Source organism: Notamacropus eugenii, chromosome 3 (assembly GCF_028372415.1).
Source record: "Notamacropus eugenii isolate mMacEug1 chromosome 3, mMacEug1.pri_v2, whole genome shotgun sequence".
NCBI lineage: Eukaryota > Metazoa > Chordata > Mammalia > Diprotodontia > Macropodidae > Notamacropus > Notamacropus eugenii.
Window position 1 is genome coordinate 102,931,991 of NC_092874.1, and position 27,003 is coordinate 102,958,993.

The 27,003-nt window shown below is 38.7% G+C and overlaps 1 pseudogene; it reads left to right on the forward strand.

The window, feature by feature from the left end:
• The first annotated feature begins 5,349 nt into the window (after positions 1–5,349).
• LOC140531195 (PRELI domain containing protein 3B pseudogene) lies at positions 5,350–5,931 on the forward strand (annotated as a pseudogene).
• The last annotated feature ends 21,072 nt before the right edge of the window (positions 5,932–27,003 follow it).

Genomic DNA, 27,003 nt, shown 5'->3' on the forward strand with positions numbered 1-27,003 from the left:
AAGCTTTATAAACTAGTATTGTAGGTGTGAATGAGACTATCAAATCTGCTACTGTTTTAGTGTAATGATTGCTGAGATCAAAAGAGCTTTGTACTTAAGTTGGCATGCCCACATTTCAACATCTTTATTAATAAAATCATTTCCATGTCAAAAAAAATTTTACTTGCTACTGTCTCTTGTTCCTGTGTAAATATCATCTAATTTTGATTTTTTTCCAACCGTAATCAGAATGTCCATTGTTAAGATTCTCCTGTTTGAGTGCATTGTTTCATTTTTTTTTTTGCTATTTGTTTGTTTTCTTAATAATTTTAATTTCTTCTCATAGAGCAGGAGAGGACTCCAGACCTGTGATTTTGCCAGTGCATATCCACAACTCATCTGTAACTTACAGAATTAGAGACTTTCTTGAAGCAATAAGGGGATAAAGAACACCCATGGTCACACAGCTAGTACTCATTGAAAGTGCTTTGAGGGGAAAAACTAAGACTTATTGTGATTCTATTCTGATACAATATTCTTTATTCTGATGCTGAGAATCCAGAAATTCAGCAGGGAATGCCATGGCACATATTTGACTCCTTGTCAAAGCATGTAGAAGAAATCAATGCAGTTTTTGTCTGAGGTCTGGTATAATACTTATGTGTGTATTGATCTACAGATATCAATATGGACATAGAGATAAACACATTTTATATACATATATATATATATTTACACATGCATACAGAGAAAGAGGGAGGTCTTCTGCCCTTAGGGCATCATCTGTTCAGTGGTACTATTTTTGGACCTTAAAGTATTCAGGTCTGAGACCATAATTGCTTTTTTTCAGCACTTTGTTGGGAGGACTCTTCAATGAGGGGAAGCATTGTATAGTACAAAGAATGTTAGGTTTGTTATTAGATGACCTAAGTTCAAATTAGGCTTCACTGAATACCTTTGTAACTTTGGTCAAATGACTTAATCTTTCTGTGTCTCAGTTTAAGTGTCATTCAGTTCTATCTCTACAACTGTTTTCCATAACACAGCACTATTACATTGTGCTGATACTACACAATTTGTTCAGTCATTTCCCAATTTTTAGACTCAGAGGTTACTTCCATTTTTTTCAATTGCAAATTAGCGTTTGTGAATATTTTGTGGAGATAGATTCCTTCCCCTTCCTCCTCATTAATTTTTCAGGATAGAGTGCTAGTCCTTTACTTACTAGTCAAGGGGTAGAAAAAGCTTGGTAACTCATTATATGTTGCCATGTTACTTTCCAAAAGACTGCATCGTCTTCACATCCCCAGTGCTTTGCGTAAAGCAGGTTCTTAATAAGTATTTCCTGAATTGACATTAATTTAATTCACGATTCTACCAGTAGTCTCATAGTGACTGTTTTCCCAAAGCTCACAAACATTTGACTTTATTGTTTTTACAGTTCTGTCAATTTGTTAGGTTTATGGTAATCCTTCAGAGCTTCTTTTATGTTTCTTTGATTTTAGAGGGTTTGATCATTATTTCTGGTGATTATTGACTACTTATATTTCTTAGATACATGCTTGTTTATATTCTTTGGCAATGTGGTTTAATAGAAATAGCTCTAGATTTAGAATATAAAATATTGGGTTCATATTCTGACTACTATTTAGTACCTGGGGAAATCACATCAGCAACCAGAGTCTCACTTTCCTCATCAGTAAAATGAGAGGATTGGACCAGTTGAGTTTTTCCAGCCTCCAACCATTTATGCAGTGGAGAATGGACATTTCTCTTGTTTTGTGAATTCTTTGTGGATTTAAAATATCACCTTTTAATCAGATTTATTTACTGAAGAAAAAAGTTTTGCTGTTTCTTTTTATTTTTGATTAATTGTTATTGTGTTATGGAAAAACATTGGTTTTTATGTTACCAAATACATTTACTTTGTGGCCTAAAATTCTGCCCATTTGTTCAATAGGTTAAAAATTATTCCTCTCCACAATTGTGACAAATGTATTATAATTTTCTCTTCTAATTTTTATACTTTCAACATTTACCAATTTAGAATTAATTTTTAATAGGATATGAAATATGACTCCATCTTATATTTCATCATGTCATTATATAATTTTTCCAATACCTTTCACTGAATAATGATTTCTCTATCTGATGATTTATAATCTTGGACTTACCTTACACTGATCTACTGTGTGTGTACATTTTATTCTCATTCTGATTAGTTATCCTGTTCCACTGTTCCATTTTCCTTTCATTTCATATAATGGTAATATTTTTATCTTTACCTCATTTGTGCTATCATTTTATATCATTATCCCCTTTTAATATATAATTTGAGAGCAGATAGGACAATGCTCTCTTCTTGTTAATTTTTTTCTTAGTTCCCTGATTTTGAGTTATGTGACATATATTTATCAAACTGAAAATGGCATTGCTCTTTCTATCAGCTTCTCCCTGTTTCTACTTATGATATACAGAGATACAAATGGTTTTTGTAGACATATCTTCTATTTCATTATATCAAAGAAATGTTTTATACTCCACTATCTTGCTTGTCATTTAGGTTCTCAAGTGATTTTTTATTGAATTTCTCAGTTTTTCTAAATATGTATTCATATCTTCTGTAAACACATAATTTAACCTCTTTTGCCTAGACTTACCTAACTCTTTCTTTCCTTCTTACAGTTCCATAATTACATTGAATACTAATGGTGAGAAAGGACAGCATTTCTTTACAATTCTATTTTTAATGAGACTGCCTATAATGTTTCATGACTACATAAAATGCTAGTTCTTAGTTTCAGACATGTTTTACCACATTGGGGGAAAAAAATCCTTCTATTTGTATGCTTTTCAGGATCTTAATAAAAGTGGATATTGTATTTTTCAGGGTTTTTAATGTATCTATTGATATTATTAATGATCTTTTATTTCTATTATTGATATAAATTATTATGCTGATTATTTTTCTAATGAGAAAACCATACTTGTATTCCTGATATAAATCTTACTTGAGCTTAATGAATATTTTAAATATATTGCTGTGTTCAGTTTGTCAGCATTTTATTTAATGCTTTTGCTTTTAATATTCATTAACATCTCCAAAAAACACAGTCTGATATCACAGTAATGTGGGCATGACCTTGTGTTCTTGAAGACTGTGCAGACACTAGATGTCCTCCTTTACTCCAGTAAACCAGGAATAGAAGCAGGAAATCCTCTTGTGGAAAGTAGGATTTGATCTGAGTCTTGAGGGAAGCCAGGAGGCAAAGGTGACAAGGGAATCTTTGTGCTTCCTCCAGGGATGCCCATTGCAACTCATTCATGCCCCATGTTTTCTACATGTATCTTGCCTATGTCATTCCATAAGCTTAACATAAGAGGTCCATCCAGAGTACTTGGGACTTTCCTTGTGTTTTCTTGAGAGTATGAGGGTCCTGGTGGAGCAAACAGGCTGTCGGCCGATTATCCCTCATCTCATCACATGACTAACCCATTTTCTTTTTCTATCATGAATTTCTTGTATTATACTTTTTATGTTGCTTCTCCTACATAATTTCTTAGTTGCATACGTATTGTTTCTCTTCTGCCTGGAAGAAAGTAAGTTTCTTGAGGACAGAGATAATTTAGGTTTTATTTTACACATTCTTCTCTCTAAGGAAGACCCTCCTCACCTCACACCTGTACTACCGCAATAACCTTCTGGTTGATCTCCCTGCCTCAAATTTCTCCCTGCTCTATTCTGTCCTCCACTCACATATCAAGCCAATCTGTCTAAAGCACAGGTCTGATCATGTTTTACACACACACACACACACACACACACACACACACACACACACACACACACACTCAGTAAATTTCAGTGGCTCCCTATTGCCGCCAAGATCATACACAAAATCATTTGTTTGGCTTGTAAAGCCCTTCACAACCCAGCATCTTCCCACCTTTCCACTTTTCTTATTTATTACCCCCCTCCAAGTATTCTGCAATCGAGCACTGCTCTTGTTTTTCCTCATACACAACACTCCCTCTCCAATTTGGTACAGTTTTACAGGCTGTCTCCCATCCCTGGAATGGTTTCCCTCCTCACCTTTGTCTCCTGGCTTCCCTGGCTTCCTTCAAGACTCAGGTCAAATCCTGCTTTCTACACGGGGCCTTCCCCCACAGTGCCTTTACTCTGAAATGACCTCCTTGTATGTACGTAGTTGTTTGCCCATTGTTCTCCCCAATTAGAATGTGAGCTCCCTGAGAGATAGGACCAGGTCATTTGCCTTGATTTGATTCTCCAGTGCTTCATATACTGCTTGGCACACAGTAAGCATTTCAGCAATTATTGTTCACTTCATTTTGTAATTGCAGCATTTGTGCCTGATACGGCCTTTCATAAAAGCTCGCTGAATTGTATTGAAAAAAATCAACTTGCATCACATGTTCAGGGCTACTATGGGCCCTTTGAGTTATTAGCAAATTCTCAGATTCATTTCTTTGGATATTTTAGAATTATTTCTTACTACCACATAATATTATTGGACAAAAATTGGCATTAAAAAGAAAAGTCCATTGTTTTAGGGAGAATATAATTTTAAAATCTCTGTACTTTTCCAAAGATGATTGAACCTACTTTCCTCTTCCTTTGGAATTTCTTACTCATCTGATTATCAAATTGTGGTTTCTGTCAAAGAAAGAGAAAGAGAGAGAGACCATTTTTAGGTGGTCCATATGACCACATATCATCATCCAGACAAAATGCATCCTTTACCATCGGGTTTTACCTTGTGATTACTTAGAACAAACTCCTCTGAGTGATTATAAATCTCATGTAGAAGACTTGGATTATTTAATGTAATTAATCCAGTCACATATGCAAAGAGATATGATTGGATCTGAAAGCCTTTACTGTCTATAAGCATCCAAGTCTGACTCCAACTCTTTGTTAGATCTCCTCCATGACAGTTATCAACGAGTTTTATGAGCATGTATCTTCCTGCTTTATTTGTCACTTGATATTAATAAAGGTCATTAAACAAGGTTATTTATATTATAATTTTTGAGGAATAGTAAATAATTTTGAGATATGCAAAAGTCCCATTTTGACACCTCAAGATGGCATATTATGGACTTTAACCTCTGGAAGTTTACCAAAGCAGAATGGAAGCTCTAGCCTTTTCTAACATATTGATAAGGCTGCAAAGTGCTGGCAATGGACTGAATCCACTTTCTAAGGTCCAGCCTAGCTAAATAGAAAGAGACTGATCACCAATGCAAGAAATATATTGGAGTTGCTGCCAAGTGAAAGAGGAGTGGTGCAGCCTCTTTTCCCCTAGTGTCCCTTAGGGCCACCCAGACATCATGCTGGTCACTGGCACCATGAAGATTTGGATGTCAGAGCACATTTTCGACCACCCATGGGAAAGTTACAACAGCTGCTGTGCAGAAATATCCAAATTCTACGAATCCAAGTGTGGTTGGAGTTGCTTTAGTAGGCAGACATACAGATCCTACTGGGACATTGCATAGCCATAGACTTCTCAGCACAGAGTGGGGAATGCCTCCTATTGGAAAATCGCTTATTGGTGCAGCAAGAACCAAAACATGCTTGCAGGAACATTCTGTAGTTGATCCCATAGAAAAAACAATGGAGCTTAAATCCACTAATATTTCATTTACAAATATGATTTCAGTAGGTGAGAGATTTATATATAAACCGCATCCTCAAGAACAAGGAAAGACCATTTCGATTCAAGAAGCCATAATCACTCTGAAAGGAGTGAACCTTAGCAGTTATCTAGAACGACTGATGGAAAATGTGATATCATGAATGCTAATAAAGGTCATCAAGCAAAGGAGTGGCTAATTAACAAATTAAATACAGAGACTGAAGACCTGACTGCTTCAGCAAGAGGAAGCATAAGGACACCTATGGATGCAGCAGCATTTGTAGAGAGATGATAATGGCTTTTTATATGAAACATTAATAGGTCCACCAGGGTCTCTCCAGGCTGGTAACATATTTATTCATAATTCGTTATTGAAGAGGCATATCTTTATATTAGATAGATATTCAGTTAGCTTGGAGAAGGACTGCAACTTCTGATGGAAAAAGAGAAGATGCAAGGCTTCCTATCATATGACATCAACTGGAATTAACATTATCTGAAAATACCATGAATATCAAGTTTCTAATATTTGAATATTTAAGGATATTTCAAAAGGATATTTTGACCAGAAACTGGTATGTTGAATCCCTACAAGGTTAAATTTTATAGCATTTAATTCATGAGACTCTACCTGGTTTTGGACCAACTCCAAAATGAAGCAGAGCTACCTTTTCCAGCATGATTGCCCAAGCAGTTTTCATTTTGTAATAACTTTCTTTGAAAAGATGGAAAGTATATTACTTGAAATCCAAATCCAAGCCTTTTAGTTGTCCAAAAGTAAACAACTTTGAATAACTATGGCATTCTGAATTGGTACTTAAGTTACATTTTTGTAGTGAACATTATTATGAAAGTGATATAACTCCTAGTGTAAACCTGATTGTATTATATTACAGAATACTGTATTGATTTGCTAAAATTTTGTGATATGGGACAAACATGATCCATCTTGATTTTGCATTTGCAGAAGTATATATGATTTAGGATACTGAATAGTGGGTTCACTTTGAAATTTGAAGAGGAACCAAAATAAAAAATAAAGTTATTAAGAGCATCATAAAATTTAAACTAACAACTGTTTGCATCTTTTAAGTATTTCCCATTACGCTTAATTAGCTTATGCAAAAATTGCCATGTGACTGAATCGTGCATCAATAAATATTGTAGCATGATATGTCAAATTATTTAATTGTTAAAGAGTTAATTACATCTTTTTATTGTAGTACTAGACCACACAAGTCTTTTTTTTTAAATGCATATACACAGATCATTTGATTTAATTTCAAATCTGATTTGAAATATGAATCCTATGTACCTAGCTCTCTTTATAATCCTATGGTGGCACTGCCAAAGAAAGAACTTAACCACAGCTAACTACTAAAGAAAATTGCACTGAAGCTTTTATTTGTGGAAAGTCCATACTTTTGGTACTGGAGGGCCAACTGGAATACCAAAGAGCTATTCCAGAAAATGTTATATTTTGCTTAATATTTCAAAGCAGATAATTGTTAACTGCTAAACTGTAAGGGGCACTGACTGCCACGCCATCTGGGATGCCACACTGACGGACATCAGGTAAACTGAGTCCGGAGCAGGGAAGGGTGAACAAGATGGCACTGGAAGGGACAGCACCACCCCTGCTTGTCTTTGTTACTATAGTTCCAGCTTGTGTTCATTACTATAGTTTCAGGTTTGTTTGTGTGTGTTACCATGGTTCGTTGGGCTGACTGGCAGAGACTATATAACCAGAGTGCTTGCTTGAATAAATCAGAGTTGCTTCATGAACCGCTCTCCCGCCTCATTCTTTTGCTCGCAAGCTCCACAGGAGGACGAGCAGCCTGCTGGCCAGGCACAAGACTTGCTCCTCTTGGTGTGTTATGCTGTTACCATAGCACTAAACAGTATTTTCTGATTCTTGTAATTATTTCTATGATGCTAAAGTTGCATATGGAGTGTTTTAAAAAGCAGTTAGATCTTGCTTTTAACTATGCTGAACATAAGTTGGAACTTCTGTAAAGGTTTCCTACACTGTAAATGTTTCATATAGAAAAAAATAGTGTGTAGGTACATAAACCGCAGAAATATGTTTACCAAACTATTTAAAAATGAATATTTTTTTCTATTTAAAATATTGTTTAGCTTGACACTTTTTTGGTACATTTGTTAAAAAGCAACTCTCAGATCCATGAAGGTTCATGATTATTTTTTGTAATAGGAGATTGTTTTTACAACTGAAATTATATTTCAACCAAACAAAACATAGTAAATGTTAATACTCGATAAAAAGTTGGCTGTGTATAAAATGATGGGGAAATTCAGAAGCTGCTAAATGAAAAACAAGAACTTCATAGGACATACCAGCAGGATAATACATCCACCTCTAAGTAGGCAACATTGAATTTTATCAAAAGTAAAGTACAAGCAAAACTTAGAGAGATGCAGGATTCCTGGCTAAGTAAGAAGGCAGATGAAATTCAGTTTTATGTTGATAGTAACAATCCAAAGCACTTTTATGATTCCCTGAAAACTATTTATGGACCAAAAACCTATGGTGCATCACAACTACTGAGTGCTGATGCAGCCACATTGATTAGTGATAAGGACACGGTGCTAGAGAGATGGGTTGAACACTTCCATAATGTTCTCAGCAGACCATCATCAATCAGTGCTGAGGCCATTGATTGTTTACCTCAGGTTGAAATCAATCCCTCCTAAGCTGAACTTCCAACTGAAGAAGAGATTTTAAGGGCCATTAGCCTCATTTCATGTGGCAAAGCACCTGGTGCTGATTCTATTTCAGCTGAGATTTACAAGGTAGGACCATTGGTCATACAAAAGCTGACAAATCTTTCAGATTATATGGCAAAAGGAGGTTATCCTCCAGGAGGTCAAGGGCTCCTCCATTGTCCATATCTATAAAAGTAAAGGGAATAGATTGTCCTACAACAATCACAATGGTGTCTGTCTCTTAGTCATTGCTGGCAAGATTCTTGCTAGAGTCCTTCTTAATAGGCTGATCCTTCACCTGGAAGATGGTCGTATACCTGAGGACCAGTGTGACTTCAGAAAGAGGCAAGGAGCAGTTGATATGGTGTTTTCTGCCCAACAACTCCAGGAGAAATGTCAGGAGCAGAACAGAGGTCTGTACCCAACATTTATAGATCTGACCAAGGCCTTTGACACTGTTAGTCGTGAGGGCTTATGGAAAGTTATGAGAAAATTTGTCTGCCTGGAGAAGTTCATCAACATTATACCTTAATTTCATGATGGCATGTTTGCCCAGGTTCTGGTTAGTGGACAATGCTCTCATGTCTTCCCAGTCACCAGTGGAGTGAAACAGGGCTGTGTGCTTGCTCCCATGCTTTTTACCATGATGTTTTCAGCTATGTTGTCAAATGCTTTCAGTGAGGATTAACACGGCATCAAGGTCAACTACCATAATGATGGTAAGTTCTTCAATTTGAAAAGGTTACAAGCCAAGACCAAAGAGGAAGGAGTGTTGATGCATGATTTTCTATTTGCAGATGATTGTGCACTCAGTGCAGCCTCTGAAGCTGAGATGCAACAAAGTATGGATCAATTTTCTGCTGCCTGTGCTAATTTTGGCCTAATAATTAACACCAAAAACACACAAGTGCTCCATCAGCCACCACCCCACCATCCATACATTTGAGAGAGAAGAGGTATTAGACTCACTACCAAACTGAAGGTCTACAGAGTTGTTGTGCTGACCTCATTGTTGTATGCCTGTGAAACATGGACAGTCTACCAGCACCATGCCAGGAAATTGAATTGCTTCCATTTGAACTGTCTTAGGAAGATTCTGAGGATCACCTGAAAGGATAAGGTACCAGACATTGAAGGTCTTGCTCAAGCTAAACTGCCAAGCATTCAAACCATGCTTCAGAGAGCACATGTGCTGATGGGCTGGTCACGTTTATTTGAATGCAAAATGTATGCTTGCCAAAAAGACTATTTTATGGAGAACTCACACAGAGCAGGCAATCACATGGTGGTCAGAAGAAGTGATACAAAGACACAAAGTCTCTCTCAAGAACTTTGGATCTGATTATGCAGACATTGGCACAGTGCCCACATGCTCAGCATGGCATGCCCACATCAGAAAGGGTGCTGGGCTCTATGAGCAAAGCAGAACTGAGACAGCACAAAGTAAACATAGGATGTGCAAATTTGGAGTATCCACACCAAATATTCATGCAGACTATCTGTGCCCAACCTGTGGTATAGCATTCCAAGCTCATGTTGGTCTGATCAGTCACAGCCGGACACATTGAAATTTCACTTTATCATGGTGAAGTTATTTTGGGTCTCTTTGAGAACAAAGGATAACAATCAACCAACCAACTTGTTCAGAAAGGGGTGAAATGCTCTAAGGATAAAGTATTTCTAAACAAGATTTTCTGTGTTTTTTTCTGATCAATTATTAAATTGTCTTTTATCTGCTGTAGTTCAATATTTGCTAGAAATGTGTTCTCCCTCTAGGGAACTGAAATAGAAGTAATTAGTTCAATTTAGAATCTAAGATTTAGCATTAAAGAATAGAATTTGCTGTCATCCAAAAAAAAACTTTCATTATGATTTCCAGTTTTCTATTGACTATCAGATTAATGTTTCTATTAAAATATCCCTAAAATAATGTTTTTGAATTATGCAAATAAAGGTCAAAATCAAAATTCATAAAAATCCAAAAAAAAGAAATATCCATCATAAAAAAGGAATGAGAGACCAAAGACTGGTAGATTACACAGAATTTGTATGTTCATAAATCACGAATACTGGGGCGGAGCCAAGATGGCAGAGTAGAAAGATGCACATACACATAGCTCCGAACACACAACCCACAGAACGGCTAGAGGGGACCAACTCACGGTGAATTCTGCACCCAGAGGCCACGGAATATTGGAGCGAGGGAGATTTCTGTTCCAGAGAGACCTGCAAACCTCTCACGGGGGGTTCTTCACGCTGTGGACTGGGCGCCGGGACTGGGAGCAGAGGGCAGCCCTGCAACGGCTGAGACACCATGAGGAAAAGATCCGAGCGGGCTATGGGGACGGGATCTCCAGCGGCCACGCGGGTCCCTCCACCCACAGAGGGACCTGCAAACCTCTCGCAAAAGGTCCGTCGTGCTGCAGACGCGGAGCCCAGCCCAGACCTGCGGCGGCTGTGGCTCTGAGATGTACAGATCTGAGCAGGCTTCAGGGACCAGATCTCTAGCGGCGGCACAAGCCCCTCCACCCACAGGTGACAGGGGTTGGTGAGAGAGTCTCTTTGGCTGGTCGAGAGGGGAGTGGGGTGCCCCCATGGCACGGGCCCCCCCGGGGGAGATAGAAGCTGAGAGGCGGCTGCAGACAGGGGCTCCCCAAGCGGGCGGGAGCCTGGATCCATTGTGGAAGGTCTGTACATAAACCCCATGAGGGAACTGAGCCTGAGAGGCGGCCCTGCCCTGACCTCAGCACCTGAACTTAATTCTCACACTGAATAGCAGCCCTGCCCCCACCAAAAGCCCTAAGGCTGGAAGAAGCATTTGAATCTCAGTCCCCAAAGGCTGGCTGGGAGGACCAGGAGGTGAGATGGGTGTGAGGAGAATATTCAGAGGTCAAGTCACTGGCTGGGGAGAATGCCCAGAAAAGGGAAAAGAAATAAAACTATCGAAGGCTACTTTCTTGGAGAACAGACATTTCCTTCCTTCCTTTCTGATGAGGAAGAACAATGCTTACCATCAGGCAAAGACACAGAAATCAAGGATTCTGTGTCCCAGCCCACCCAATGGGCTCAGGCCATGGAAGAGCTCAAAAAGAATTTTGAAAATCAAGTTAGAGAGGTGGAGGAAAAACTGGGAAGAGAAATGAGAGGGATGAGGGAGAAGCATGAAAAGCAGATCAGCTCCCTGCTAAAGAACCAAAAAAATGTTGAAGAAATTAACACCTTGAAAACAAACCTAACTCAATTGGCAAAAGAGGTTCAAAAAGCCAATGAGGAGAAGAATGCTTTCAAAAGCAGAAGTAGCCAAATGGAAAAGGAGGTCCAAAAGCTCACTGAAGAAAATAGTTCTTTCAAAACTAGAATGGCACAGATGGATGCTAAGGACTTTGTGAGAAAGACAGATATCACAGAACATAGCGAGAAGATTGGAAAAATGGAAGATAATGTGAAATATCTTATTGGAAAAACAACTGGCCTGGAAAATAGATTCAGGAGAGACAATGTAAAAATTCTGGGACTACCTGAAAACCATGATCAAAAGAAGAGCCTAGACATCATCTTCCATGAAATTATCAAGGAAAACTGCCCTGAGATTCTAGAACCAGAGGGCAAAATAAATATTCAAGGAATCCACAGAACACCGCTTGAAAGAGATCCAAAAAGAGAAACTCCTAGGAACATTGTGGCCAAATTCCAGAATTCCCAGGTGAAAGAGAAAATATTGCAAGCAGCTAGAAAGAAACAATTCAAGTATTGTGGAAATACAATCAGGATAACACAAGATCTAGCACCCTCTACATTAAGGGATCAAAGGGAATGGAATAGGATATTCCAGAAGTCAAAGGAACTAGGACTAAAACCAAGAATCACCTACCCAGCAAAACTGAGTATAATACTTCAGGAGAAAAAATGGTCTTTCAGTGAAATAGAGGATTTTCAAATTTTCTTGATGAAAAGACCAGAGCTGAAAAGAAAATTTGACTTTCAAACACAAGAATGAAGAGAACCATGAAAAGGTGAACAGCAAAGAGGGGTCATAAGGGACTTACTAAAGTTGAACTGTTTACATTCCTACATGGAAAGACAATATTTGTAACTCTTGAAACATTTCAGTATCTGGGTACTGGGTGGGAGTACACACACACACACACACACACACGCACACATACATAGAGACAGAGTGCACAGAGTGAATTGAAGAGGATGGGATCGTATCTTAAAAAAAAAAAAGAAATCAAGCAGTGAGAGAGAAATATTAGGCGGAGAAAGGGAGAAATTGAATGGGGCAAATTACCTCTCATAAAAGAGGCAAGCAAAAGACTTATTAGTGGAGGGATAAAGAGGGGAGGCGAGAGAAAAACATGAGGTCTACTCTCATCACATTCCACTAAAGGAAAGAACAAAATGCACACTCATTTTGATAGGAAAACCTATCTCACAATACAGGAGAGTGGGGGACAAGGGCACAAGCAGGGTGGGGGGGAGGATAGAGGGGAGGGCATGGGGAGGAGAATGCAATCCGAGGTCGACACTAATGGGGAGGGAAAGGATCATAAGAGAATAGAAGTAATGGGGGACAGGATAGGATGGAGGGAAATATAGTTAGTCCTATACAACACAACTAGTATGGAAATCATTTGCAAAACTACACAGATTTGGCCTATATTGAATTGCTTGTCCTCCAAAGGGAAGGGGTGGAGAGGGAGGGAGCTAAAGAAGTAGGAACTCAAAATGTTAGGATCAACTGTAATGTTCTTACCACTAGGAAATAAGAAATACAGGTTAAGGGGTAAAGAAAGCTATCTGGCCCTACAGGACAAAAGAGAAGATGGAGACAAGGGCAGAGAGGGAGGATAGAAGAGAGAGCAGATTGGTCATAGGGGCAATTAGAATGCTTGGGGTTGGGGGGGGAGGGGATAAAAGGGGAGAAAATTTGTAACCCAAAATTTTGTGAAAATAAATGTTAAAAGTTAAATTAAAAATAAATCACGAATACTTTCTTTAAGAAAAGCATTAGTAAGCATTGGGCACGGTGAGTACTGAATAATATTGCTAAAAACGAAATTGATTATATTTTAAACCAGATAGGCAACAACTCCTTACTGATGCAGTAATTCTTGAACTAGCATTTTTGGATCAGTAATCTGTATACAATCAAAGCTTTCTGGAAAAGACCTATGCTCGTGCCAAAAAATTTTGGTCTAACTGTTCACAGAGAAAAAAATAAATAGATAAGAAATGCCAATTTTTTAGGTTATGACATGCAGTTAGATGAGAAACCTACAGATTGTCCATTGAAAGAAAACTTGTACTAACACAAGTATTATATAGAGTGTATAACATATGCATTAATATACATAGGTGTATATGAATATACACATATACACATGATAAGCACATATAGTTATATTACATGTATATATGTATAAATATATGTATGCCTAAAAGTGTACTGTATAATACTATATGCATCTAATATGCATGTATAGTTTTCTACGGATAAATAATCTCTAGTAGGAAATATCCATCCATCTCTCTCTCCCTATCTATCTATAACAAGATCTATATATGAAAGAGATGTAGATATCTACCCAGCTATCTATATGGAGGAGAGAGAGAAAGAGAAAGAGAGAGAGAGAGAGAGAGAGATTTTTTTTGTTTTGCTACACATACAAATAGTACAACTGGGAAGATAGTACAGACTGATCATTCAAATGGACAATGAATTGGGCCCAGAATTATCCAGGAGGAGGAGAGCAGGCTAGATTGCCTTTAGAAAATTGAAGAGCTTTATTGGAAGTAGTACTAAACTTTCCCAGAAACAAAGAGTTATCTCTTTAATACTGATATTCTACCTGCATTGTTTTATGGCTGTAAGTCATAGAACAGTGTAATCTTTGAAGAATTAAAAGTGAATATCACACAAAGTGCATTTGAGAGGCATGTGATTGTCATGAGCAACCTGAAACATATTAACACAGAGTTTCTTATTAGTCTTCAAGGCTTTGGCCTCTTTTTTCTTTATCTTGAACCATATTTTCTAACGCATTTTGTTGTTTTCCCTGTTGTCCATCTTTCCATCAAAGTCACTAAGTATTAGAGGACACATATTGATTTTAATTCTGAGAGTCCTATCAAGTAACACATTGACTGCTTTTGCCTCTTTATTCTCCACAAGAGATGGTTATGTAAGCTTTACTTACATTCATGAAGGTTTTTTTGTTTATGGTCATCATGAAAATCACAAAGTGGAATGGTTGTCTCTCATGACATGATGTTTCTTTATAACTGCCTTTCCAATGGCTATGATGGTGCTAACATCGATTTCACCTGCATGGTTCATAGCCTAACACAGGTACAGGATGAGGGAAGGAGGCTAGATGTCAGAGCAGACAAGAAGAGACAAAAATGATGATCAGACTAGAGTCACTTACAAGAGACACTTACTTTTGCTAAGTGAAATCTGCAAATCTAGACATCTCTCTCCCAAATGTTCAAACAGCCTCTTTGTATTGAACCTGTGGAAGAGACTTCTGAGCATGTATTGGACCAATCAGCCACAGTCAAATACATGTACCTTGACCCCAATATCATAATGCCATTGACCTTCTTCCAGTACAAAGGACAAACAATAACAACCACAACTAGTAAGGCTGTATATTTTGGGGGATGGTCCAGACTCAAGTGTGATTAGTGAATATAGCAAGGCAAGTGAGAAAGCAGTGATGAGAACTGTGGCATTTGGCAAAACAGGGAGCAATTACAGCCAAGTAAGGATCTAGACCTACATAAATCTGGACCAGGGGTTGTCATTAACTGAGTTTCTGCACTGGGTCAAAATGATTTTCAGACCATGGGTCTTCTCCAGTAATGAGGCAAGTGTTTCATCAAAATGCAGATCCGTGCACCCTTTGTCATCCATTGTTGGGGGGTTGAGAAGAATGACGTGGTTTCAGTTGGGAGATTAAGGTTTGTGATTGAGTGAACGGATGAATGAATTGACATTGACCCTCATTTGTAATTTTACTATGGTTTTTATTGCTTTGGTCAAATATTTATTTTAACAGTGTATGGAAGCCTGAGTTACTATAGGAAGCATAGTGGTCAGCAGGTCAAAGAGAAAAACTTTTCATAGAAAGGTTACGGACATAATGAGCTGAGTCAATTAGATAATTTCTATATAGATCCTAGACCAAGGAAAGAAGGATGCTTCTACCCATAAAGGGGGTATAGTAGACAAGGGGGAGCAATAAGTTCTTTGAGATCTAGAGAAAGTTTACCAGTTATACCAGAGTACTCTCTGGCATTGAGAAAAGCACTAGTCACAGTGAATAGGGTCAACTACTAGTCAGTGCCCCTTGATGGCTATGTCTTTTAGGCTGTGCAGATACAATTAACTAACTCCACTAACCCCTTTATTTAACTTTTAAAAAAGAACTAGTGATCCAGTCTGTCTTTTAACTTAAACTTTCTTATATTGTGTGGTGTCATAAATAACAAGAATGTAAATAATGCCTTGCTTCATCTATTCTAGTATGTGTCATCCCACTGATTATTGGATTAAGAAGTCTAAAAGTTATGTGCTCCTTGGCATCCTCTTTCTTTTCTGCTCTGGTATTGTCACAAAAGAGGAATAGGACACAGGACAGAAGGCCCTTCTGCATTTGACTGTTTCATGCATTGTTATGGCCAAATAATTCATGCCCTAATAACCAGCCCTTAGAGCTGAACCTTGCTTTACTTAACTCAGCTGATCCTCAGACAAGATACATGACCAGGTTTTAGGGCCATACTTAAAGTGACGTGGTTTCAGGGTAACAAAGTGTTCATAATACTGGTCATACCATCCAGATCTTTAGATAATCTCCATGACTACAATGAGACATATATACATATACATACATGTATATATTTTATCTTTGACAGACGATCAAGTATCTCAACATGGGGACAAACTGGAATAGTTTTACCGTGGGATCTAAAGGAGAATTAAAATTACAACAAACAGAATTGATTTCTTTAATTCATACTGTCTTATTTGGATGGATAATGGCCAACTGGAAAAGATAATTATTCATCTGGACTAGGTTGCCCTACATGACCTCACCATGGCTGACGGTGCAGATTCCCTAGAACATTGGCTAGTCATGGTCAAAGTAGAGGGCAAATGTACCACACCCTCTCCAAACTAGTCCTAAGTCAACATGGTGCCTGTGCAGCAATTGTTTGCCTGCTACTTCTGGGATGTCTTGATCACCATCTGGGGGTTTCAGGAAGCCACCCCTCTCAACAGTCTTCTACATCTTCCCCTTAACAAGGATTCACAAATGCAACATGTTCTCAGGTAGGTATATTGGAGTATATAACTGTATTACTACAGGCATGTGTGTATATATGTACTTACTGATGATTACAAGGACATAAAATTATTTCAGAGTCCAGATTTGGAAATTCCTTGGTCAGATCTTGGTCTAGTTCCTTTTGCTCCTAATGTCAAATCAATTCCTGACCTCTGATCCTCCTGTCTAGCTCCCCAAGAAGTCTATTTTCTCCTGAGACCCACTCTGTTTCTCTCTCAATTGGAGCTGAACTTAATTCCCCAAGCCACATGAGAAATGAATGTCTTTATTAGTCTCCACTTTCAACACAACTAAAACATTTTCTCTTACTCTATTTTCAGTCTCTATATGGTCCCACAGATTTCCCTGATCTTACTATTTTAAAATTTCAGATCCATTTGGTCTTTCCTAGAGAAGAAAGAGAGGGCAACTTTAAAAAAATTAAAACATAATCATTTAAATATAAAATCAGAATTAACTGAATAATAATCCAGGCACAGGCAAGGAGGCACATGGGATCATGGATCTAGAGCTTCAAGGTATTTCAGATGCCATCTAATCCAGCCTCTCATTTTACAGATGAGGAATTTGAGGCCTGGGATGATAAATGACACACCCAACATCGCACAGGTAGTTATCATCAGAAGGAGGGTTTGAATATAGCACTAAGGAATAGGAGCTGAAATTTAAATATGATTTTGTTGTTCAGTTGTGTCTGACCCATACCATCCATGGGGTTTTCTTGGCAAAGATGTTTGAGGGGTTTGCCATTTCTTTCTCCAGCAGATTAAGGCAAACAGAGATTAAATAATTTGCCCACAGTCATACCACTAATAAGTATCTGAGGCTGGATCTTTCTGACTGCAGGTCCAAGGATCCATCCACTAAGCCATCTAAATGACGAGATTCTGGGGACCCCAAAATACCGACAGTTCGAGTTGTGCTGGAATGAATTCGACTCAAGCCTTCTTAAAGCCAAAGAAAACAAAGTTTATTAAAGATTCGCCAAATTGGGTTGCCTCTTAAGGAGCCTAAGCATTTGTGATGCTTGTATTCACAAGCAGGCCAGATAGAATCCCAGCTAGACAAAGTCTGAGATGGATTGAATCTGAGCGCCTTCGTGGAGGCAAGATGGAACTTAAATACAAAAAAGAGTATAGAAGGGATCTGGGGGGTGGTCCAGAAGTCCAGGGTGATGGGAGGAGGGATTTAGGAAGGGTCTTGAGGAAAAGTCCAAGGAGGGAATCCAAGGAGGGTCAAAGGCTGGAAACAGCTGGAGGTTATCAGGAGATATCAGACAATGGAGGGTTTGGGTGGGAAGCAGGTGGGGCAATCCAGAGACCTTGATAGGGGCAGTATAGGAATGGATATAGATCTTGTACAGATCTTGATGGGAGTGGTCGGCAGCCTGGGGAATGGGATTTTGATGGGATCAAGGGTGGGGGGTGCAACAGAGACCTGAGTAGAATGATAATAAAGAGCCCATGGGCTTCCTGAGACTGCCGGAACAAATGGGAAGATTAGATTTGAGTAAGAAAGGTCAGATTAAGTGGGAAGATTCAAGAGGAGCTCAAGGAGGCTCCCAGAGTCTGAACCCCATCACAGCTGCCTCTTTGGTAAGATACAGGAGAGTGTTCATTTGTGGGGGAGTCAGGGAAGAAGAAGATTAGTATGCTAGTCTCATGATAATTTCTGATTAAATGAAAAGTTTTGCCTTGGAATAAACTAATATTAGAACCAGAATGACAACAAATGAAGAGAAATAGATTAAAATACAGAGCTACCCAGAGGTATCTAAAGTTTTCTTTGAGTTTAACATCTGTCTCTACTGTGCCCTGCAGCAATTGTAAATTTGATATGAGTTGTTTTCTTTTGTTTTCTTTTGGTTCGATGTTTTGATTTTTTTGTTTCTGTTTTTGTTTGGTTGGAGTTTTGTTTTTGTTTTTTAGTTAATAAGGATCTTAACCACAGTCTGCACTGTTTAGAATCAAAATAAGAGGGTATGTCCCTTTGTTTACTCAACTCATATTGCTCTCTAGTGATTGCTTAGAATTGCAGATAGGATTCTACTTGATTCCTGCCCAGAGAAGGTGGCGAAACAATTCAACTGCATTTTAATAACTCATCCATTTTCTCTCACTTTGGAGTATATAGATTTTTAATGTTTTTCAAGATGATTCTCCTAGTCTTGCTCTCCCCACTCCCACCCTCACCCCCCAAGACAAACCTTAATTCAAATTCACTATCATTTACTAAGCCCTCAGTGCAGATAGAGCACTATACATACTGAGTGGTAGGTGATAAAGAATTTAGAAGAGTCACCTCCCCTGTCCTCATGAAGTAACAGTCTGAGAGAGAACTTTCCCCCACCCCCCAAAAGGAGAAAGGTTGGGAAGGATGGAGAGACACAAGCCTTCCTTCTCAGCCTAAATGAACCAGAAACTTAACCTCTTTCATTTTAGGGATGATGAAGCTAAAATTCCTCCAGGAAATTAGTAGTTTCCCTATAGCCAAAGTATAATCAAAAACCTGGATGCTGCATAATCAGACAGACACTGTGAATAGTTCAGAATAAAAGGCTGTATCATATATAAGATTCAGAGTCATGAAAATCAGTGATAAATTTAGGACGGGAAGATCATATAATACAGCATTTCATTTTTCAGAGGAAGAAATTGAGGCATAGAAATATTAAATGATTATCAGGAAGTTTCAAAGGCAAGTTTTGAACCCAGGGCCTTTGACTCTGAATCCAGGACTCTTTCTGTTATTTTAAGATACTTTTGAAACCTAACTCTGACAGTTTCTAGCTGTGTAACATCGTGAGTCATTTCTTTGAGCCTCAGTTTCTTCATTTGTAAAATAAGGCTACTACTGCCTACATTGCATAGCTCATGGACTTCTTATAGGGTTCAAATGAAAAGATGTATGTAAAATGTATTTTAGTGAAACAAAGCAAATAAATACCACTTATTATTACGAATAATAATAATTAAAAGTACATTTCACATCTCAAGGAATATTTGTCCTATATTTTTGTAACTACTTGATTATTCATTAGCATGTCAACATTCTTACAGGCTGTCATGACTACCACAAACCACTGGTGGAGTAATTAATATTTGGCTTGTGATATATAGCCATTAAATCATTAGCTTGATGACATGGTGTTTTAAACTGTTATAAATAAAATTCACATCTGAGACTCTGGTTGAGAACTCAGATTTGAAACTTGGAGTGCACATATTCTGATTGCCCAAGTATGCTCAAAATTACAGTTGTATAAATTAGTCACTGTCTGTTCCAGTTAGTGATTTTTTTCTTCTTTTCCTCATGCAAACCTTTTTTTTCCCCTCTTCTTCCAATACAGTCCAATAGTGCCTTTCTCACATTAGTGTGTTGTTCAATCATTTTTCAGGTGTGTCTGACACTTCATGATACCGTTTCAGGTTTTCTTGGCAGAGATACTAGAGTGGTTTGCCATTTCCTTCACCAGTTCGTTTTACAGAAAAAGAAACTGAGGCAAACAGGGTTAAGTGACTTGGCCAGGGTCACCCAGTTAGTATGTGTCTGAAGTCAGATGTGAAGTCAGGAAGAGACTTCTTCTTGAATCCAAGCCTAGCACTCTATCCACTGTACAATTCCACATTATTTAGAGAACTGCAAATCTTATTCCTTTAGTGGACATATATAGAAATCATTCACTAAATTAGACATAAGTAATCGACCCCCCGATGAGCTCAGAAGAGCTGAATACACACACACAAGTTTGGTAGACTGGGGAATCAGAAAATCTATGTTCTGGTTCTGCTCTGACATTAAGCAGCTGATGATTTTAGCAAAGCCCACAGCTTTTCTGGGAGCCAGGCTCCTTATGAGGCCAGGCATGTTCGGTTTCCCTTAGCAGCTCCATTCTCTTTGAAAACTAACTTTCTGGTTAATCAGTCTTATGAGTCTGAGCACCACAAGATCATTTTCTCCAGAACTTTCATCAGATTTGGGTGATCTGACTTAAATCTGAGATAATAAGGCTGAGGACAACAAGGTGGCACAGCAGAGAGAAAGCCAGGTCTGGAGTCAGGAAGATCCGAATTCAAATGTGTCCTTAGACACTTGGTAACTGCACAAACGGAGTTGCTAAACTCCGTTCACCTTAGTTTCCGCATCTGAAAAATGGGAATAGTAACAACACTTACCTCATTCCCAACGTAGCTGTGAGGATGAAATGCGGTAACGTTTGTAAAGCATTTTGCAAACCTTGAGGCACTGTGTGAATGCTTGTTATTTTTATTATACCAGAGAATACAACATAGGGTTAATAGCAAAACTTCAAGTCTAGACTAAAAAGCTTCCCTCCTCCTATCAGAATTATAACCTGTGTATGCGAAAGGATGATTTCTCCTTTTAAAAACTGCACATTTGTTTTTTAAATGACACTTATGAGTCATTCGTGTCTCACACGTAATTGTCTAAGAGAGCGAACACATTGTGCACTTTGAATCCCTTCTCTCTCATTCCAGTAACTTACGCCTAAATGATAGGAAGATGAAAATAAAATGAGGCATAAAAGATTACCAAGAGAGAACAGAAATTAAGTGTACAAAAGAAGAAAAAATGGAAGGAGAAAGAATGTAAGGGAAAATAGATTTTGCCAAACCCATGATTAATTCCAAGAGTGCAGCGAGGTGACACAGTGGACATAGTGGTGACACTGGGCTTGGAATCAAGAAGACTCATCTCTGTGAGTTCAAATCAGACTTTAACTGTGTGACCCTGGGTCACTTAACCCTGCTTGCCTCAGTTTCCTCAACTATAAAATGAGCTGGATAAGGAAATGGCAAGCCAATATAGTATCTTTGCCAAGAAAACCCTAAATGGGGTCACAAAGAGTCGGATCTGACTGAAACAGCACCACAGCAACAACAGCACAAATGAAATGTTTCTAATACTATAAAAAAGATAGAAAGCTACCCTACAAGGAAGATTACACCATGTATTCTTTATGGGCAAGTAGTCTTCTTGTATTTCTTTGTCCTTCATTCTCAAAGAGGACCATGACATCAGGGAGGTGATGCTATGACATGCAAATGAGTTGGGTTTAAGTGAGGCAGGATTGTGCAAAGTCACCAACCTCACTTTCTCCTCCAGAGCCATCTGGGTCCAGTGGCAGGCATGTTAATTTAGGATAGTTAGCTGCCTACCTTACCACCTCCTATTCTTAAACCAGATTGGTACAGGATTCCACCTTGGTTTGCTCCCTTTGAAGTCACTTTTGTTCGACTCAACAGACATTTATTAAGCACATAGGAAGCATAAGACAGTTCTAAATGCTATAAATACAAAGGCAAAAAGACAGAGTCCTTCCCTTCTAGGAGTTTACATTATGTTTTATATACATTATGTTTATATACAACTTTCTCTCTCTCCTAACCTGGATCAGCTATATCCTGTATGTATCTTCTTGGTAAATAGTTGTTTGCACATTGTCTCCTCCATTGTACTGCCAGCTCTGTCTGGGTTTTTTGTTTTTCCTTTTTCTGTCTCCCCATCACTTAGCACAGTTCTTGGCATGTAGAAGGAGCTTAATAAATTCTAGTTAAGACTGACATCATCACTTAGCATACCTGACCCTCTAGACCTCACTTCTACACATCCTAGTAGCATAATTACTGTCCTGACCTCAATTAACTTGATCAGCTTCCCTTGATCAATTGTTAAGTGACCAACCATTCCACCATCACCAGGGAGCTTCCTACCTCTATCCTCTAAAGCAGAGGAGAGCTGATGTAAACAAAAGTATCTATGGAGCTACCCAGCCAGCTTAGGGAGTTTCCCCAAGATATGTAGGCAGAAAGGTGTTTAGAGACATAAGGATCCTCCAGTGGTTTTAAGACAGTCTAAGATATAATAAAAAAGACATAATAAAATCAAGTGAATTGATATGGTACTTTGACATTCTAAATCAGGATGTTGAATTTAAAATGGTGGAAATTGAGGAACTTCCTAAGTTTTGAAGAAGAATGTTATATTCAGAGGTCAGGTACAAAGGGTATCCAAAAGATGCCCAATTCTCCATGATGCATGTTGGATGTATATCCCCCCAAAATTCTTACTCTCCAGAAAGAAAAATGGGAAACTCATTTCTTTGCTTCCTCTCATTTTCTAGGGATGAACTTTTGCTTTACAAAGTATTATACCTCTATTTAAAGGGGTTGAGATCTTCCCATAGGTAAAAAGAAGGGAAGAAATTCCCTTTCTCCAACTCTCAGTGAAGGACATCTTCTCTGCTCCCAAAAAAGATTCTTTATAGATGTTTAAAAAACATTATCCTAAAGTTGAGAACAATAGTATAGCTCTTCAAAGTTATTTTAATTGCAACAAGTTGTTCTAATAGTAGCTTTCTGGGTATTTAATTAGTGTGCTCGTTAAGAGGCTGACCAAGTTGTTTTCTGATGGTCTTAAAGGGGCCCTGCTTCTCATGTGGCCTTGAAGTCAGCTGATGGCTCAGCACTAGGCTCTTAAACCCATGAGTCCTTTGGATCAGAGAGTAGACCAATTTCTAGTAATGCAGGAAGCTTCCCAGCTATTGATTCATAAGATCCTCTCCATCTGCTCTGGGTCTTGTTATTTTGTTCTTTCCTCACTGAGGCCCTTGAAAAGGGAAATGGACTACCCTGAACCTGACAACCCTCAAGCTTAAGAGCAAGGCACAGAGCCCTTCCTCTATATTCCCATTTATGTTGTCCAGTTGTCTGAGTGTACAAGATACATGAAGCAGCAGTAATCAATTACAGTATTGGACTGCCCAGTGTTCCATGCAGCCACCCTGAGAATCATTTTAATCTTCTGACCCCTCTGATGGAAAAAAAATAGACAAGCTCTTTCTTCAAAGCAAGCCTGCGTGATGGACTACTGGCTATATTAGTAGTCTCCTCTTTATTACTACAATGAAGCCAGAAGACAGGCCAATGAACTCATCTGCCTAGACAAGGGGATCCATAGAAAACACCTGGACCCACCTGGTCTGTAGGAGGAAAAGATTAGTGCTACTGTAGCCGAATGCATGGCCATGGTTCTCTTCAATTGATGGACTGGTGTGGTGTCTATGGTTACTCGAAAGGACATGTACCAGTACAAGATCTTTTGAGAGAGATAGGAGTAATGATAACAGCCAGCTGATATCGAGGCTGGTCTCTGGGCTGCCCTGGTACAGTATCATTGAAGCACTGACCCTTCCTAAGGGGGTGGGGGAAAGGAAGGAAAACAGACAAGACCTTGAGGTCACCAGGTCCGTACATGGAAAAAGTTTGCCAGGAAGAAGAGGAAAGGGAAGAGAAAGGTAAAGCTGGGGAAGACCAAAGGCAAACTTCCCAGTTCACAATTTCAATCAATTCAGGACAAACAGAAACTCCTTACAGTGGTGTTTTTTGTCAAGCTTATTGGAAGCATTGCCTTTGGTTGTGGTTCAGAAAGATAGCATTGCCTCACAGGATCTGTAAAGGTTCTCTTTGCTTTTTACATATGGCCCTTGTTACAAAGGTACTATGAGAACTGGTGGTCAGTGTCGCTGTAACTAGCTGCATACTACAATTAACATAACTACCAATTTATTGGTTCCAGGTTCCAGGATCCCAGACTTCCCAAAACTTGATTTTTCTGCTCCTTTTTCCTTACCTGGTCAAAACAATATAAAAGAAAAGAAAGACCACCTTAGTTCTCCTGCCCATCATCTGCTCATCTCCTGCCCATCAAAACCAGCAATGGCCCCCTTCTTTAGCAGCCAGAACTTTCATTATGACCAAGTTATTAAGTCATTTCTACCATTGGGATGGGCACAGCAAAATGGCATAATGGATGGAGTGCTGGGGCTAGAGATAGGAAGACTCATCTTTCTGAGTTCAAATTTGGCCTTAGACACTTCCTAGCTGTGTGACCCTGGGCAAGTCATTTGAACCTGTTTGCCTCTCTTTCTTCATTTGTAAAATGAGCTGGAGAAGGAAATAGCCCAACTACTTCAGTATCTTTGCTAAGAAAACCCCAAATGGAGTAGTGAAGACCTAGACACACCTGAAAAACACCTGAAACGACAACACAAATCCTTAGGATGATAGTGGCAAAAACTGAGCTCAGAGGAATCCAGACCCAAACACGTGAAGCTTCTGTCCCTATCACACAAAATAGGAAGGAACAGTTAGGATAAACCAAGTCTTACTTCAAATCCATAATTTGCCCAAGAATCGTTCATCTTCATGGTTTCTTTACTACAGCTCCACAACCTGTTTCTATCTTCTGAAATAAATACTTTTCACACAAGTTATTCTAACAGGGGCCTTGTCCTTTCCCCATCTAATATTTAAAAACACAATTTAGATAGAACAGTTATGCAATGATTTCCTCACAGTCTATTTTCTTCTCCTTAGCAAACACTTACTAAACAATGATTTAAATCATCCTGTGATCTTTAGACATACTAACCATATGACAAGTTGTGAGTTTGTTGTGGGAATTTTTTCCCCCAGTGCTATGAAGCAGTGTGAAACAAGGGCAAATTATGCATAATATAGCCATAAATTATACCTTAAATACTAGGCTAATATTGTGTTGATTGGTGATAAAGAGTTCATGCATAAGCACAACAATGGAGTGGTCTCCATGTGGGATTGTTATTGCAGGAAAAAAAAAGTACACAGATGAGAAACTGAATAAGTGGTGTTACTTGCAAAAAAAAAAAACACAACAATCATGCCCTATACTTTTATAAGTAAAAAGCAAAACCAAAAAAAACAAAAACAGTTCTGTAATCGGTTACTAAAATACAAAGCACAGAGCATTATAAAACCAAATGTCAAACTCTAACACTTATAATAAAATTCCCGAACCAGAAAGCACCATTTTAGTTTGTGTCCTTCCATTTATTAGGTACCAGGTATGTGCAAGGCACTACGTTAGGCACTGAAGATAGAAAGAAGAAAAAAAAAGTCCCTGTTCTCAAGGAGATTACATGCTATGCTATGGAATGATTTGTGGTAAAGTGTTTTATGGCTTGTGGAAGATTTGAGTAAAGTGGGGATTAACAGTCTGTGTGGGAGTGTGTGTGAACAGGAGTATTGTGGGGAAAATGGAAAGAACTCTAGATTTTGTAGTCAGAGTCTGATTTGGAATTCTGGCTCAGATCCTTGATGACTGTCTGAACTTGGACAAATCACTTAACCTCTGGTCTCTGGTTTCCCCTTCTGGACAATAATAGAAATATAAGACCAGATGACCTCTAAGGTGCCTGCCAGCCCTCAACAGAAGAGCCTGTTGTAGACTGAATGGGCAACTAGGTAGAGTACCAGGCCTGGAGTCAGAAAGAAACCTCTTCTTGAGTTTAAGTCCAACCTCAGACGCTAGCTGTGGGGCCCTGGGCAAGTCACTTAACCCCCTTTGCCTCAGTTCCCTCATCTGTAAAATGAACTGAAGAAGGAGATGGTGGACCAGGCTAAAATCTTCACCAAGAAAATCCCAAATGGGGTCATGAAGAGTCAGATCCAGTTGAAAAATGACTAAACAACAGAATTATAAGCTGATGAAGACTGTATCATCAGAGCACAGCCATCAATAGGAATTTTTTTCACATAGGACAAGAACAGTTATTGAGGTCAACAATATGCAGGTGAGCAGTATCATGGAACATAATTAGACTAGTCACAATAGGTGGAAGGCAGCTTATCCCCTACAGAGTCCACTCCTAACCCAGACAGCAATTGGAGAATAAGATGGGTACCACAGATGAGGAATATTACAGTCACAGGACAATGTCAAGGTAGCCTGGTGACAAGTAGGCAACACAGCGTGCCAGGCCTGAAAAGAGCTGCAGTGTGAGGTAGGGTCAATGGTTGATACATGGAGAAAAGTGAAGCTCCCAGATATAAGGACCATAGGACATAGCTCTTTTTGCCCTGGATGGTTGATGTTATGCACAATAAGGTACAGAGAGTAGGTTACAGCATATTTTGATAGGAATCAAGGGTGTGATATAATGCTAGGTTGTCTGGTGCTTAAAGTAGAGCCAGGAAGACCAGAATTCAAGTTCAGCTTCAGAGACTTACTAGGCGGGTGAGCTTGACTGTCACTTAACTTCAGTTCCTTCATCTGTGAAATAGGGATAATAATAGCCCCTACCTCGCAGGATTGTTGTGAGGATCAAATGAAATTATACATGTAAAATGTTTAGTAAAGTGCCTAGAATATAGTAGGTACTATATAAATGTTAGCTATTAATAATAATAATAATATTATCAGTGAAAAGGGCATTTCCT